At 45.0% G+C, this 14,593-nt stretch overlaps 1 non-coding gene across 1 annotated transcript; it reads right to left on the bottom strand.

Annotated features, from left to right (window-relative positions):
• Positions 1-1,841: 1,841 nt before the first annotated feature.
• Positions 1,842-1,914, bottom strand: TRNAK-CUU (transfer RNA lysine (anticodon CUU)). Its single transcript has one exon. It is a non-coding gene; the product is annotated as a tRNA-Lys (tRNA).
• Positions 1,915-14,593: the final 12,679 nt, after the last annotated feature.

Here is a 14,593-nt window from a genome sequence, read left to right on the forward strand (position 1 = left end):
GAAGTGGTTCAGTAAAAACAAGCAATTTATACAGTTTCTAATTATGATTACAACATAATCACATGCATATTCATATTATTGCATCGTTATATTACAATATTCATAGCAGGTGGAGTCGGGGTGGAGATTGAGGCGTGGTCTCTATTTTGAGGAATATTATGGTGGGAGTTCCTGCCTGCCTTCATCCTGGGGTCTGCATTTTACTCATCTTCCTCGGGTGACATCTGTGACCTTTTGTTCTATCCATTGTTCTCGTGTCCTGATTGTCCAGGCTTGAAGAGACCTTTGGCTCTAGGCCTACTTTACCTATCCAAATGTCTACCTTGGCTCCTCTGGATGAGATTTATGTGTGTTGAGTTCTTTGTCTAGTGTTTGTTGTGGTTCCTTTAAGGTCTAATGCTTTTAATAGAGAACATAGCCTTCTTGTAAAAGTACAGCTTACATTAAACGAAATACAGGGGGTAAGGGGGGCTCTTGTGGGTTTACAGTAAAAGTGTTTCGATTAACCCTTCCTGCTTCAGTTGTTAGCATATTTTAGATTTAGTCCCCTATTTTCATAATGGGAACCAGTGCAAGTAAGGAGATAAATTCCAAAACTCCCATAGGATGTATATTGAACCATTGGAAGGATCTGGGAGGAACTCCTGGGGGTAATCTAAGTAAAAAGACCTTTTTAAAATATTGCCAGAATTGGTAGCCTTTGTACATTTTAGATGATGGCGAAAAATGGTCCCCACAGGGAAGTATTAACTACAATACCATCTTACAGTTTATGTTATTCCTCCGCAGAGAAGAGAGGTGGGATGAGGTGATCTACACAGATTTATTTTTCACTTTAAGAAACAAACCAGAGTGGCAGCAAAGCTGTGGAATTAATGTAACCCCCCAGGACCCTCTTGTACTGGCATTGGAAAGAGATCAGAAAAATAGTAAACCGAGAAAGCATTGTTGTGATGCCTGTAGCATGGGTCAGAGGTGTCTTAAACTGGGAAAGAGAGGGAGTGATGAAGACAGTATCCTGGACCCTCAGGAATTGCAGTCAGCACATTTTAGAGGACTAGAACCAGTTAGGCAAGGACCAGGGAGCCCGCAGGAATCGGGATTAGGGACAGATGACTCTCGGAGTATAGCTGAGAGTGTAGAAAACCCCGAGGAAGGAATAAGTAGCATTCATCGTGGTCAGACTTCGAACGGTAGAAGGAGGAGTGGGGTTAGGACAAGAGTTCAAACAGTAGGGACAGGTCATATGTTAGTACCCCTGCGTCAGGTAATAACACCCACAGGCACACAGGCAAAAGTGAAAGCACCCTTTTCAGCTAACAATCTGAACAACTGGAGGGAGGAAGCTAAGTGTTTTAGGGAGAATCCTGAGAAAGTAATTAAGAGATTCAAATTAATTGCAAAGTGTTGGGGTAAGTCTGCTACATAAAAAGAATGCAGGAGCTTGTAATATTGTTAAATTAACCACGTGTCCAAGATGGTGATTTTAAACCTTTGTGTAACCCTTCTTGTTCCCATAAACCCCTCACTGTACCTGTGGAATGTCTGAGAGATAACTAGAAACTCATCTATTGGTTGTTAACCCCTTGTCATGATTGGTCACCCTGGGATCCCTCCAAAAGGTACTTAAACCGTTGTTAGATCAATAAAACTCTCTTCTGCTCTCTTCGTTGCTGGACTGCCTGCGTGCTGGGTGGTCTCTGACTCCTGCCATAAGTGCCTCAGCCGCCTGTCCCTGCCACGAGGGACGGGCGGCAGGGGGGGTGATCTCAGCCCTGGAAACCTTCACAGAGCGGCCGGGAGTGACTCTCCAGAAATCCCCCCAAAACTGCAACAGATGGCGCCCAACGTGGGGTTTGAACCCACGACCCTGAGATTAAGAGTCTCATGCTCTATAGACTGAGCTAGTCGGGCACCCTGCTGAGACGGCACCACTGTTCAAAACATCTCTCCTCCCCTGGCATTGCAGAGACAGGATTAGTCAATGGTGGAGGGGGAGCGAGTAGTTATTGTTCCCACTGTTTATATTTTAAAGTGAAATTGAAAGTCTTTACCGATTTCTTGGGCGGAGTTCGTACCGTTGAGCGCCATCTGTTGTTAGATTTAAAAGATGCCTTTTTCTGTCTACCCCTAGCACAGGAAAGCCAAAAGATTTTTGCCTTCGAATGGGAGTCTGTTAACAGAGGGAGAGAAATGCAAATTACTTGGATGGTTTTTCCTCAGGGTTATAAGAATAGTCCCACAATTTTTGGTAACGAACTAGCCAGAGAGCTAGAATTATGGCAACAGTCACCGGGAAAGGGTGTTCTTCTACAATATGTAGATGATCTCCTAATAGCAATAGAAACAAAAGAGGACTGCATTCAGTGGACAATATCTCTCTTAAACTTGTTGGGTTTAAGTGGTTATCGAGTCTCTCAACAGAAAGCTCAACTGGTCCAGGAGAAAGTCGTGTACTTGGGATATGAAGTATCAGGAGGACAACGATCTCTGGGGACGGCGAGGAAAGAAGCCATCTACCAGACATCCAGACCAGAAATGGTGAGAAGCCTCTGAGCCTTCCTAGGAATGACAGGTTGGTGTCGCTTGTGGATATATCAGTATGGGATAATTGCAAAGTCTTTGTATGATCTACTGAAAGTGAATAAGGATCGCATAACCTGGACCCCCGAAACAGACAAAGCCTTCAAAAGACTGAAGAGATAACTCATTAGGGCTCCGGTGTTGGGTTTACCCGATGTGACGAAACCCTTCTGGTTGTTCTCACACGAGCATCAAGGAATGGTTTTAGGGGTCCTGGCTCAACAACTGGGGCCGCACAAAAGAACAGTGACCTACTTCTCCAAACAATTGGATGAGGTAAGCAAAGGATGACCTACCTGTCTAAGGGCAGTTACAGCAGTGGTTGTAAACATAGAAGAAGCCAGAAAGCTTACTATGGGACCGAAAATGACTGTGTTGGTATCCCATACTGTATCTGCAGTGCTAGAACAGAAAGGAAACCATTGGCTGTCACCTTCCCGGTTCCTGAAGTACCAGGTAATCCTAGCTGTATCAGATGATGTGACCATTCAGGTGACTAACATTGTCAACCCAGCTTCATTCCTAGAAGGAAAAATCTCAGCGGAACCTGTTGTACACAACTGCTTGGAGACCATAGAAGCAGTATACTCCAGTCGCCCAGACCTTAAAGAAGAACCACTCCAGGATGCAGGTGACTGGTTCTCAGATGGTAGCAGTTTTGTGAAACAGGGTATAAGGATGGCTGGCTACGCAGTAACCACAACAGAACAGGTAATTGAATCCAACCCTTTACCTACAGGAACTTCAATTCATAAAGCAGAACTGATAGCTCTTACCTGAGCTCTTGAACTGGCAAAGGGAGAGTGAATCAACATCTGGACTGACTCTAAATATGCCTTTGCCCTTGTACATGCCCTTGGAGCAATCTGGAAGGAAAGAAGACTATTAACCACTCAAGGAAAAGCTGTTAAACATGAAGAGGAGATCCTGCGATTGTTAGAAACCATCCAACTCCCATCACAGGTGGTTATAATGCATTGCAAGAGACACCTGAAAGGCAACACCGTTCCAGAAATAGGAAACAGAAAAGTTGATGCTGAAGCCAAATTAGCAGCTGCAAGAAGCACCGAACAACTGGTAGAAGTTTTAGTGCCAGAAGGATTAGACACAGATCAACAGGTAGAATATCAGGAAACAGATTATCAGTGGATACACAAAAATGGAGGTAAGCTGTTACACAATGGATGAGGTCAATTGAAGACAGGCCAATTAGTATTACCAGAAAAATTAATATGGCAATTTCTGAAAGCAGAACATGATAAAACTCACTGGGGTTTGGATCCACTCTATCAACACTTAAAAACTAGAGTAGCAGGACCAAATTTGTTTACCACAATAAAGTGAGTCACATCCCAATGTGAACTTTGCCTGAAGAATAATCCAAACACCAAACTTAAAATTAAACCAGGAGCAATAAAAAGAGGATGCTTTCCGGGTCAGATTTGGCAGATTGACTTTTCTGAACTTCCAAGAAAAGAGGGGTACCATTATTTATTAGTTTTGACTGACACATTTTCAGGTTGGCAAGAGGCGTTCCCATGTAGAACAAATAAGTCGAGAAGTGGTTAAAGTCTTGTTAAATGAGATTATACCATGATTTGGGATACCCAAGAGTATCCAACGGACCCTTTTAACAGCACAGAGACGGTGGGCACAGAGGCAGTGCCGGTCCACAGGAGTGCTTGTCCCCATGCAGTATGACTGCCTATCTTTTTTTGGAGGGGGTAAGACCGACTCCCCCACGGTGTCCTTCCTTAGTTCACTGCCTACCCGATTAACATACTCTATGCATGCCTCCTCAGGTTGGGACACTTGAGAAAATGGTTGTGGGACCGGAAGAGAAACACTCTCTTCTGCCACACGGTGGGGAGAAAATGGCCACAACGACAGGAAGAGTAGGACTCTCTTCCGACGCCTGGCATGGGCAAGATCGCTGCGCCCATGCCACGGCGCAATCGCCATGTGGTTGCAATTCTGCAGAGGTTCGGAGACCTAACGGTTGTCCCTCCATGACAACCACATGATTTGCACCATGTGCCCGCCTCCCGTAACCCGCACATCGGTGAAAATTTGGCACAGAACTACAAATTATGGTGTTTCCCTCCCATGTACTCGAAGCCCCCTCCTCGTTTCTGTGCCTGGTCTCAAGGGGATTTCTGTGCCTGGTCTCGAGGGGATTTCTGTGCCTGTCAGGGTTTGTGGGGGAAACAGGAGGGTTAGAGTCTTTCTCCGTGGATGAGTTTGATTTCTTTTGTGCGATCTTTAAGGTGTCCAGGTCCTCCATCCTTGCTTTTTCACAAATTGTGTCTCCAAATTTTTTCCAAGCAGTCACACTAAGTGCTCCAGCCAGTGGAAATCCCGGTGCAGCTACATTCATCCATTTCAATAACTTGACTAGCTTGATTTTCTTGATTTCTCTTGAATGCCTTCTCAGTAATAGGCTAAAAATTTTCAGCATTCCATTCTAATTTTGGGAGTTATTTTCCCCTCTGTGGTCACGCACCTGAGACCTGAATGCTGAGTTTACCTCTTTTTCTTTTCTTTATCATCATGATTCTCCTCTTGTAGAACTTCTTCCTACCATCTCAGGCAACACACATGCACAATTCTTCACCGGAGCTCCTTTTTTCCTCTTAAATCAGCCTAGGCTATTATCAGTGGATGTCCATCAGCAGCTAACCTAGCACTGGTACCTGATGTCCCCACAATTGTCCCTGATACAGGGCGCCATTTGTAAAATAAACTGGCATGGAACAAGTCACCCGAGAGACAAGCAACCAAATCAACTTTATTCAAAACAACAAGGGTTTATATAGGCAGTTTGAACCGTGACACATCACAACATGTGACCTTCTTAACCAATCACATTCAGGCACTCCACTGAGCATGTGCAATGGAGTACCTAGTTACTACAATCCCCAGAATGCCTTACGGCATTCTTCCTGTAATATGAACTACTACAGCGGGGTTGTGTTAGAGATGGGGTAGACTGCTTCTACGGAACATGAGTTGTATTTTCGAGTTTTGCAGCAAATTTTAAAATCTTCAGGATATCATTTAAGTGACAGGCAGGTGACTTCTCTATTATTATGGGTAAAAAGTAATTGCAATTAGTTCCCGGAAGAAGGTTCATTTAATAGTAAAATATGGGAATGTGTTGGTAAACATTTACAAACTATGAAACAAATGGGACTTGACATTGCAGCTGAATTGTTAGTGACTTGGAGATTTATTTGTACAGCATTGTCTCAGTTGCAACCGGTAGAAAGAGTTCTTGAAAAACAGGGTGAACAGGGGAATGATAGGGCACATGTTTGTGATTTGTCTGGAGAGAAAAAAGACGATGGTCCTGATATAAATCCTTTGATCCAGGACTCATAAATCCTGGTATGGGACCTGATTTATGCCCTCCACTTACGCCTATGCAGACATTTTTAGCGGATAATGAGAAATCCAAGAATATGTATTCTGTGCCCCCTACAGCACCCTCCTCTTATTGACTTTGCAAATAAGCGTGTTAAGGATGCTGATGAACATATTCAACACATGGCAAAAACAGTTAGGCAATTCTGTATGGAGGAAACATTAAAGTAAGGGGATTTTTCTTTCACTTTCCACGCAGTTTCCTATCTGAATCAGCCTCCTACACGAGCCGGTTCAGTATCCAGTTTTCAAGGAATTGAAAAAATCTGTAATGGAAAATGGCATTCAAGGTCCTTTCACATGGGGACTGGTAGAAATGATTGCTTCTAGTAATTCCATGGTGACTTGGGATTGGAAAACTCTAATGTGAACAATACTGATACCAGCCCAATTTTCGGTGTGACAATTAGAATATCAAAACATAGTTGTTTTACAGGCTTTAGTTAATATTTGGAATGGAGTGCCCATAGACAAAAACATGCTAACTGGGAGAGGACAATATGTCTCTCCTCAAGCACAGATGCATTTAGACTACAGAGTTTTTGAACAGGCAGCAAAGATGGCCGTGACAGCCTGGAAACAAGTTCCAGAGGCAGGGAAGGCAACAACATCGTTGGCTACTGTTAGGCAGAGGCCACAAAAATCTTATGTGTCATTCATAGATTGGTTACAGCATGCTATCACACACCAGATAGATAACCCAGAGACAGTCAGAGTTTTGCTTTTTTAACTAGCATATGAAAATGCAAATGCTGATTTGCATTTTGCTGCTTTGGTTCCTATTAGAGACAAAGTTTCTGACATCGGGGAGTATATAAAACTTGTCAGAATGTCGGCACTGAATCGCATAGGGAGGATGTTTTGGCCCAAGCACTGTCTAATCTCAGTGTCACAGTGTCAAGAACACTTCAATAAAATGTTTTAATTGCGATCAGGAAGGTCATATAAGTAAAATCTGTAATAGAATCATAGAATCAGATGGATTGGAAAGGACCTCTGAGATCATCAAGTCCAACCCTTGATCCACTACCACCACAGTTACTAGACTATGGCACCAAGTGCCACATCCAGTCTCTTCTTAAATACCTCCAGGGACGGAGAATCCACCACCTCCCTGGGCCATTCCAATGCCTGATTACCCTCTCTGTAAAGAATTTCTTCCTAATATCTAACCTAAACCTCCCTGGCAGAGATTGAGACCATGGTCTCTTGTCTTAGTGATAGTTGCCTGGGAGAAGAGACCAACTCCCACCTGGTTACAACCTCCTTTCAGGTAGTTGTAGAGAGTGATGAAGTCTCCCCTGAGCCTTCTCTTCTCCAGGCTAAACAACCTCAGTTCCCTCAGCCTAGGAAACTATACAGACTAAGAAGCAGCCTAGTAAATTATGTCCTAGGTGTTTGAAAGGCTATCATTGGGGCAATCAGTGTAAATCTCAATTTGACAGGGATGGCAGACTGATACTGGGAAACTTCAAGGGGGGCGTGAGGCCCGGTGCCCCTCAATACAACAGGGTCTACAGTGCAAACACTCAATCTATGACCTCACCCCCTCAACATCAGGGAGTGCTGGGTTGGACTTGGCAACCACAACAGAATTAATACTGACAGAACCTAAAGTATATGCAATAAATAATAGATTAGTTTGGGGGCTTTGCTGAAAGGATTGATGGGGTTAATAATTGGGAGATCTAGTTCAACTATGCAAGGAATAATGGTATTGCCTGAAATTGTTGACTCTGATTACACAGGAGAAAAAAAAGTAATGGTTAAAGTCCTGTGCAAAATTGCAGCTGCACAGAGGATTGCTCAATTGATACTTTTGCCTTACTGGGTTCCCTCTGTTTCTACACAAGAAAGGGGAGATTCTTGTTTTGGTAGCTCAGGGCTACCTCAGATTTTGTGGTCCCAGGAAATTACTAAACAACAGCCTATGCTTGTCATAACAATTAAGGGATGGTCTTTTTCAGGTTTAGTGGATACTGGAGCTGATGTTTCAATTTTTTCTAATGCACAGTGGCCTTCTGATTGACCTCTCTAAAGGGCTTTGGTTACTGTAGCTGGAATAGGGGGATCTCAAAGTCCACTGAAAAGCAGTCGATTATTACAGGTAGTAAGCCCCAATGGGGTATCATCTTGGTTTCAACCCTACATTTTACCTATCATGACTAACCTCTGGGGATGTGATTTACTGACACAGTGGATTTTGGTTTTGGTTACCAAATTTATCTTAATGGTCACTGATCTAAAACCCCTGCTCAAACTTACATGGTTAACAGACAGACCGGTTTGGGTGGATCAGTGACCTCTTAAAGGGAAAAAGTTAAATCATGCCCAGGAGTTGGTGCAGGAGCAGCTAGAGGCTGGGCATATTATACCATCTACAAGCCCTGGAATACTCCAATTTTTGTAATTCCCAAGAAATCTGGAAAATGGAGACTTCTTCAGGATTTAAGAGCAATTAATGCAGTTATGCAGTCTATGGGGGCATTACAACCTGGTACGCCTAATCCTACAATGCTCCCTCGTGATTGGAATATGCAAATCATAGACCTAAAAGATTGGTCTTTTACCATACCTTTACATCCTGATGATTGTGATAATTTTGCCTTTTCTGTGTCAAGTATCAATAACTCAGAACCTGTGAAAAGGTACCAGTGGACAGTTTTACCCCAGGGCATGATGAATAGTTCTATAATTTATCAATTAGTCATTTCAACAGCTATGCAACCAACCAGAGATTCCTTTCCAGACAGTATTATTTATCATTATATGGCTGATATGTTAGTTTGTGCAGAAAAGGATGGCTATCTTCTAAACACACTTACTCATTTACTAAAATCATTGCAAAAATATGGGCTACAGGTTACTGAAGAAAAAATTCAAACTAGACCACTGTGGAAATATCTTGGATGGGTGTTGACAGAATCTACAGTTAGGTCTCAACACCTGAAAATTTCAAATCGGATAAAAACTCCTAATGATTTGCAGAGGTTAATGGGGACAATTAATTGGATTAGACCTATGTTAGGTATTACCACAGGGGAACTTGATAATCTGTTTAACTTGTTGAAAGGGGATGCTGCATCAGATTGACCTTGCTCTTTAACTCCTGCTGCAGAAAAAAAATTAGAATTGGTGGCTGACAAAACTGACTCTATTCGCCTTTACCTTCAGTCGCCTCCGCCACTCGTCGGGTTGGTCTCCAAATGGCTGCTTTCCACTTCTAATTCCCTCCTATAATACGACAAGAACCATCAGTGAAAAGGGCATAACGCTTTATCTGGCAGCTGATTATATGGCAGAGTTTCTTCAGCTTGACTCACTGGCTCTTCTTCCTCTTCATCTACCAGACTGAAGTTCCCACCTTCAGGCCAATTAGTTATGATTTCCAAAATTCCAGGGTGATTCGAGTTCCCAATTTGGACACATTGTGTAATCAAAGCAATCCACTTGCTCCACGTAGCATAGGTGGCATGATGTGTAGAAGGCACTTTCCCTTTGAACATCCAACTCAGCACCGGTAGTCAGGGTGCTAGGAAGAGCTGTGCTTCAGTGCCAATCACTTCTGAGGCTGCTTGTATGCCTTCATATGCCACCAGTATTTCCTTCTCCATAGGGGTGTACTTGGCTTAAGATCCTCTGTAGCTTTAGCTCCAGAAGCCAAGTGGTCACCCTTGTGTTTCACCAGGCACCTTTTGCCAAAGGCTCCAGGAGGGACCATTATCTCCAGCTGCAGAGTAAAGTACATTCTTTACATCTGGTCCTGTCCTGACTGGTCCAACAGCCATGGTATGTGCAGTCTCTTGTTTGATCTGCCTGAAAACCTGCTGTTGTTCAGGACCCCATTGGAAATTGTTTTTTTTATGGGTCACCAAGCAAAGAGGGCTCACAATTTGACTGCACTGGGGGATGGGCATCCTCCAGAAACCTATGGTTCCCAGAAAAGCTTGGGTCTCTTTTTGTTTGTTGGTGGAACCATTGCTACAATTGTATTGATGATGTCGGTTGGAATCTGGCGCCTTCCATCTTGCCATTTCACCCCTAGGAACTGGATCTCTCTGGCAGGTCCCTTGACCTTACTCTTCTTGATGGCAAAACCGGCTTTGAGGAGAATCTGGATGATCTTCTCTCCTTTCTTGAAAACTTCCTTTTCTGTGTCCCCCAATACAATGATGTCATCAATGTATTGTATATGTTCTGGGGCCTCACCCTTCTCCAGTACAACCTGAATCAACCCATGACAGATGGTGGGACTGTGTTTCCACCCCTGGGACAGTCGATTCCAGGTGTATTGCACGTCCCTCCACTTGAAAGCAAACTGTGACCTGCACTCTGCTGCTAAGGTAATGGAGACGAACGCATTTGCAATGTCAGTAGTGGCGTACCACTTCCCTGTCTTGGACTCCAGCTCATACTGGAACTCCAACATGTCTGGCACAGCGTCACTCAATGGCAGTGTGACTTCATTCAAACCACGATAGTCTACAGTCAGAGGCTGTCTGGGGCACAGTGACCATGAAATAATAGAGTTTGCAATACTCAGGGATACAAGGAAGGCCACCAATAAAACCTCTACACTGGACTTCTGGAGGGCTTATTTTGGTCTGTACAGAAGACTGGTCCAGAGTATACCCTGGGAAAAAACCCTTGAAAACAAGGGGGTACAGGAGGGATGGACATGCTTCAAGAAGGAAGTCTTGAGTGCACAGGAACAGGCTGTACCAGTGTGCCAAAAGGCAAGCTGGCGAGGTAGACAACCAGCTTGGTTGAACAGGGAGATTCTGAAGGAAATCAGGGATAAAAAGAGAGCTTACAGACTATGGAAAATAGGGTTGGCTACTCAGGATGAGTTTAGGAGTATAACTAGGTCATGCAGAAAGAAAATTAGAGAGACAAAAGCACAATTTGAAGTCAATTTGGCTACTTCTGTTAGGGATAACAAAAAGTGCCTCTATAAGTACATTATTAACAAAAGGAGGGGCAAGGAAAACCTCCATTCCTTGTTGGACTTGGGGGGGAACATAGTTAACAGGGATGAGGAGAAGGCTGAGGTACTTAACACCTACTTTGCCTCAGTATTCACCAGTAGGACAGGTGGCCCTCAGGACAACTGTCCTCTGGAGCTGGTAGACAGGGACAGGAAGCTGAATAGCCCCCTTGTATTCCAGGAGGAAATAGTCAGTGACTTACTGAGCCACCTGGATCCACACAAGTCCATGGGACCAGATGGGATCCATCCTAGGGTGATGAGGGATCTGGCAGAAGACCTTGCCAAGCTGCTCTCCATCATTTACCAACAGTCCTGGCTCTCTGGGGAGGTCCCAGATGACTGGAAGTTGGCGAATGTGATGCTGATCTACAAAAAGGGCTGCAAGGAGGACCCAGGAAACTACAGGTCTGTCAGCTTGACCTCAGTGCCTGGCAAGGTTATGGAGTAGATCATCCTGAGTGCAATCACACAGCACCTACAGGATGGACAAGGGATCAGAGCCAGCCGGCACAGGTTTAGGAGGGGTAACTCCTGTCTGACCAACCTGATCTCCTTTTATGATCAGGTGACCCGCCTGGTGGATGAGGGGAAGGTTGTGGATGTAGTCTATCTAGACTTCAGCAAAGCCTTTGACACTGTCTCTCATAATATACTCCTGAAAAAGCTGGCAGCCCACGACTTGGACAGGTGAACTCTCTGCTGGGTTAAGAGTTGGCTGGAGGACTTGGCCCAGAGAGTGCTGGTGAACAGGGCTGCATCCAGCTGGTGACCGGTCAATAGTGGTGTCCCCCAGGGATCAGTGCTGGGCCCAGTCCTGTTTAACCTATTTATTGATGATCTGGATGAGGGGATTGAGTCCATCATTAGCAAATTTGCAAATGACACCAAGTTGGGAGGGAGTGTCAACCTGCTGGAAGGCAGGAGACCTCTGCAGAGGGACCTGGATAGGCTGGAGAGTTGGGTTGATTCCAACAGGATGAAGTTCCACAAGGCCAAGTGCCGGGTCCTGCACTTTGGCCACAACAACCCCCTGCAGCGCTACAGGTTGGGCACAGAGTGGCTTGAGAGCAGTCAGGCGGAAAGGGATCTGGGCGTGCTGATTGACAGGAAGTTGAACATGAACCAGCAGTGTGCCCAGGTGGCCAAGAAGGCCAATGGCATCTTGGCCTGTATCAAGAACAGTGTGGCCAACAGGACGAGGGAAGTGATCCTTCCCCTATACTCAGTGCTGGTGAGGCCACACCTTGAGTATTGTGTTCAGTTCTGGGCCCCTCAGTTCAGGAAAGTCATTGAGGTGCTGGACCAGGTCCAGAGAAGAGCAACCAGGCTGGTGAAGGGACTTGAGCACAAGTCCTATGAGGAGAGGCTGAGGGAGTTCGGCTGTTTAGTCTGGAGAAGAGGAGGTTCAGGGGTGACCTCATCACTCTCTACCTGATAGAAGGTTGTAACCAGGTGGGGGTCAGTCTCTTCTCCCAGGCAATCAGCAGTAGGACAAGAGGGCACGGGCTTAAACTCTGTCAGGGGAGGTTTAGGTTGGATATTAGAAAGAAGTTCTTTACAGAGAGAGTGATCAGGCATTGGAATGGCCTACCCAGAGAGGTGGTGGATTCACTGTCCCTGGAGGTTTTTAATATGAGGCTGGATGTGGCACTGAGTGCCATGATCTAGTAATCACAGTGGGGGTTAGATCAAGGGTTGGACTTGATCTCAGAGGTCTCTTCCAACGCATATGATTCTATGATTCTTGCGACCCTCCTGGTCACCCCAGAAATAGAAACAGTCTCTGTAGTCTTATGTTCAGATGGCATCAATATACACTGGGCACTGGTGTCTATCACAACTCAGTATCTCTGTGGATCTGATGTGCCAGGTTATCGAACCCACACAGTCCAGTAAACCCGATTATCTTCCTGGTCCCTTTCCTACTCCTGGCAGAAGGCAGGACCCCTCTATTTGTCCTTGTGAGAGCATTCACCATCGGATTTCCTCTTTGCTACACCAGAGACCTTCGTGTCGTCATGGAAGAAGACTTCAGCCTTCTTGTGCCTTGGAGATAGCAATTTCTTTTCCAAGAAATCTGCATCAACCACATAGACAATTTTCTTATTGGCTTCCTTCCGCTTCAACTCTCTTACTCTGGTCTCAAGTTTGGAAGTGGGTTCCCAATCCCACTTTTTCACGTTCTCTCCCTGTTTGTGCAGGGAAGACCACAACTGATCAATCGATTTGACTTTAGGACCTTCCCTCCTGTGTGTAAGGGGAGGAGTTCTTGACAGAGATCTCGACCAAGATCGAGTTTGGGGTCTAGACCACTTTACTCATCTGTCTCTGTAGTCTCGGTAATCTCTGTCATCTCTGTCTCCGTAGTCATCCTCATGTCCGGAATATTCACAATCTCTCTCCATTCTTTTCCTAGAATGGGTGGGTTGATGTCAGACATCAGAGAGCTCTCCCAAATTCTCCGCTATGCTCCATATCCATTGACATATGGTTTCTACATCCAGTTCATCCATCCTTGGATGGAATACTGGGATCAAGCAGTTGACATATGGTGCAGGGGCACCTTTAATCACTTTTCTCCATATTGGAGATATGGAGATATCTCCCACATGGGAGATTCGAGGGTTCTAAAACATCGTAATTGTCCTGATTACAATAGATGAGTTCAAGCATGGTCAAATCCTGTAGGTATTGAACGTCTTCTTCTGCAGTAGTCCACTTTCCTGGAGAACTTGTTGAATATTCTTTAAATGGATATCTCTCTCTCTCTCACAGCATTAAGGATCCGGAGCCAGAGATTCTGATTATATGACTCTCTTGCAATTCTTTTTTTTGATCTCACGGTCTCAAACCAGGGATCCCAATTGCTGTGCTTCGTGACCTTCCAGCATGTGGTTTCTAGCTCCATTATCCCAGCATTGTACCAACCAGGTTAGAACCTGTTCACCAGGCTGGCGACTGTAATCTCTCCTTAAATCCCGGAGCTCTGCTGGGGTCATTGATCGTAATACTTCAGATGTTTGCACAACTCCCACTCCAGGATGGAGGTCCCTCCTATCCATTTCCACTTCTCTTTTTTGTATCTATGTGGAACTGCTTCCACTCTGCCTCTCTCACGTGGAGGTGGAGACCGAGCATGCCACGGGGATGGGCTTTTATGTTGTGGAGGTAGAGGCAGGGACTGGGTACGCTGTGGGGATGGTTTTCTAGGTTGTGGAGATGGAGACCGAGCACGGTGCTGAGATGGGCTTCTCACTGGTGGAGGTAATGAATAGTCCTCCAGACTTCGGGATGAGGATCTCAGATAGTCTTCCATCTCCTCCGTTGAACAGTCAAGAAGGGTATAGTCGGGTGTCAACATTCTCTTTGGTGGTTTTTGTGTTTTATCAACCATCTGAGTTGCTATCCCTTCTTCCTGTGGATGTGTCCTCTTCTCTTTTGGACGCACTCCTAATTCTTTGGGGCGTACTCCTTCTCTCACGGTTACTTCTTCCTCTGTTGCAGTCATCCCCTCTTCCTTCAGTCGATACTCGGATGGGAAAAATTCCCTGCAAAGGGAAATTCTCGGTCCCTTTGCTCCCTCTTCTTCTTCTTCAG

The sequence above is a fragment of the Myiozetetes cayanensis genome, unplaced genomic scaffold, assembly GCF_022539395.1.
Source record: "Myiozetetes cayanensis isolate MyiCay16 unplaced genomic scaffold, myiCay2020 scf445, whole genome shotgun sequence".
Classification (NCBI taxonomy): domain Eukaryota; kingdom Metazoa; phylum Chordata; class Aves; order Passeriformes; family Tyrannidae; genus Myiozetetes; species Myiozetetes cayanensis.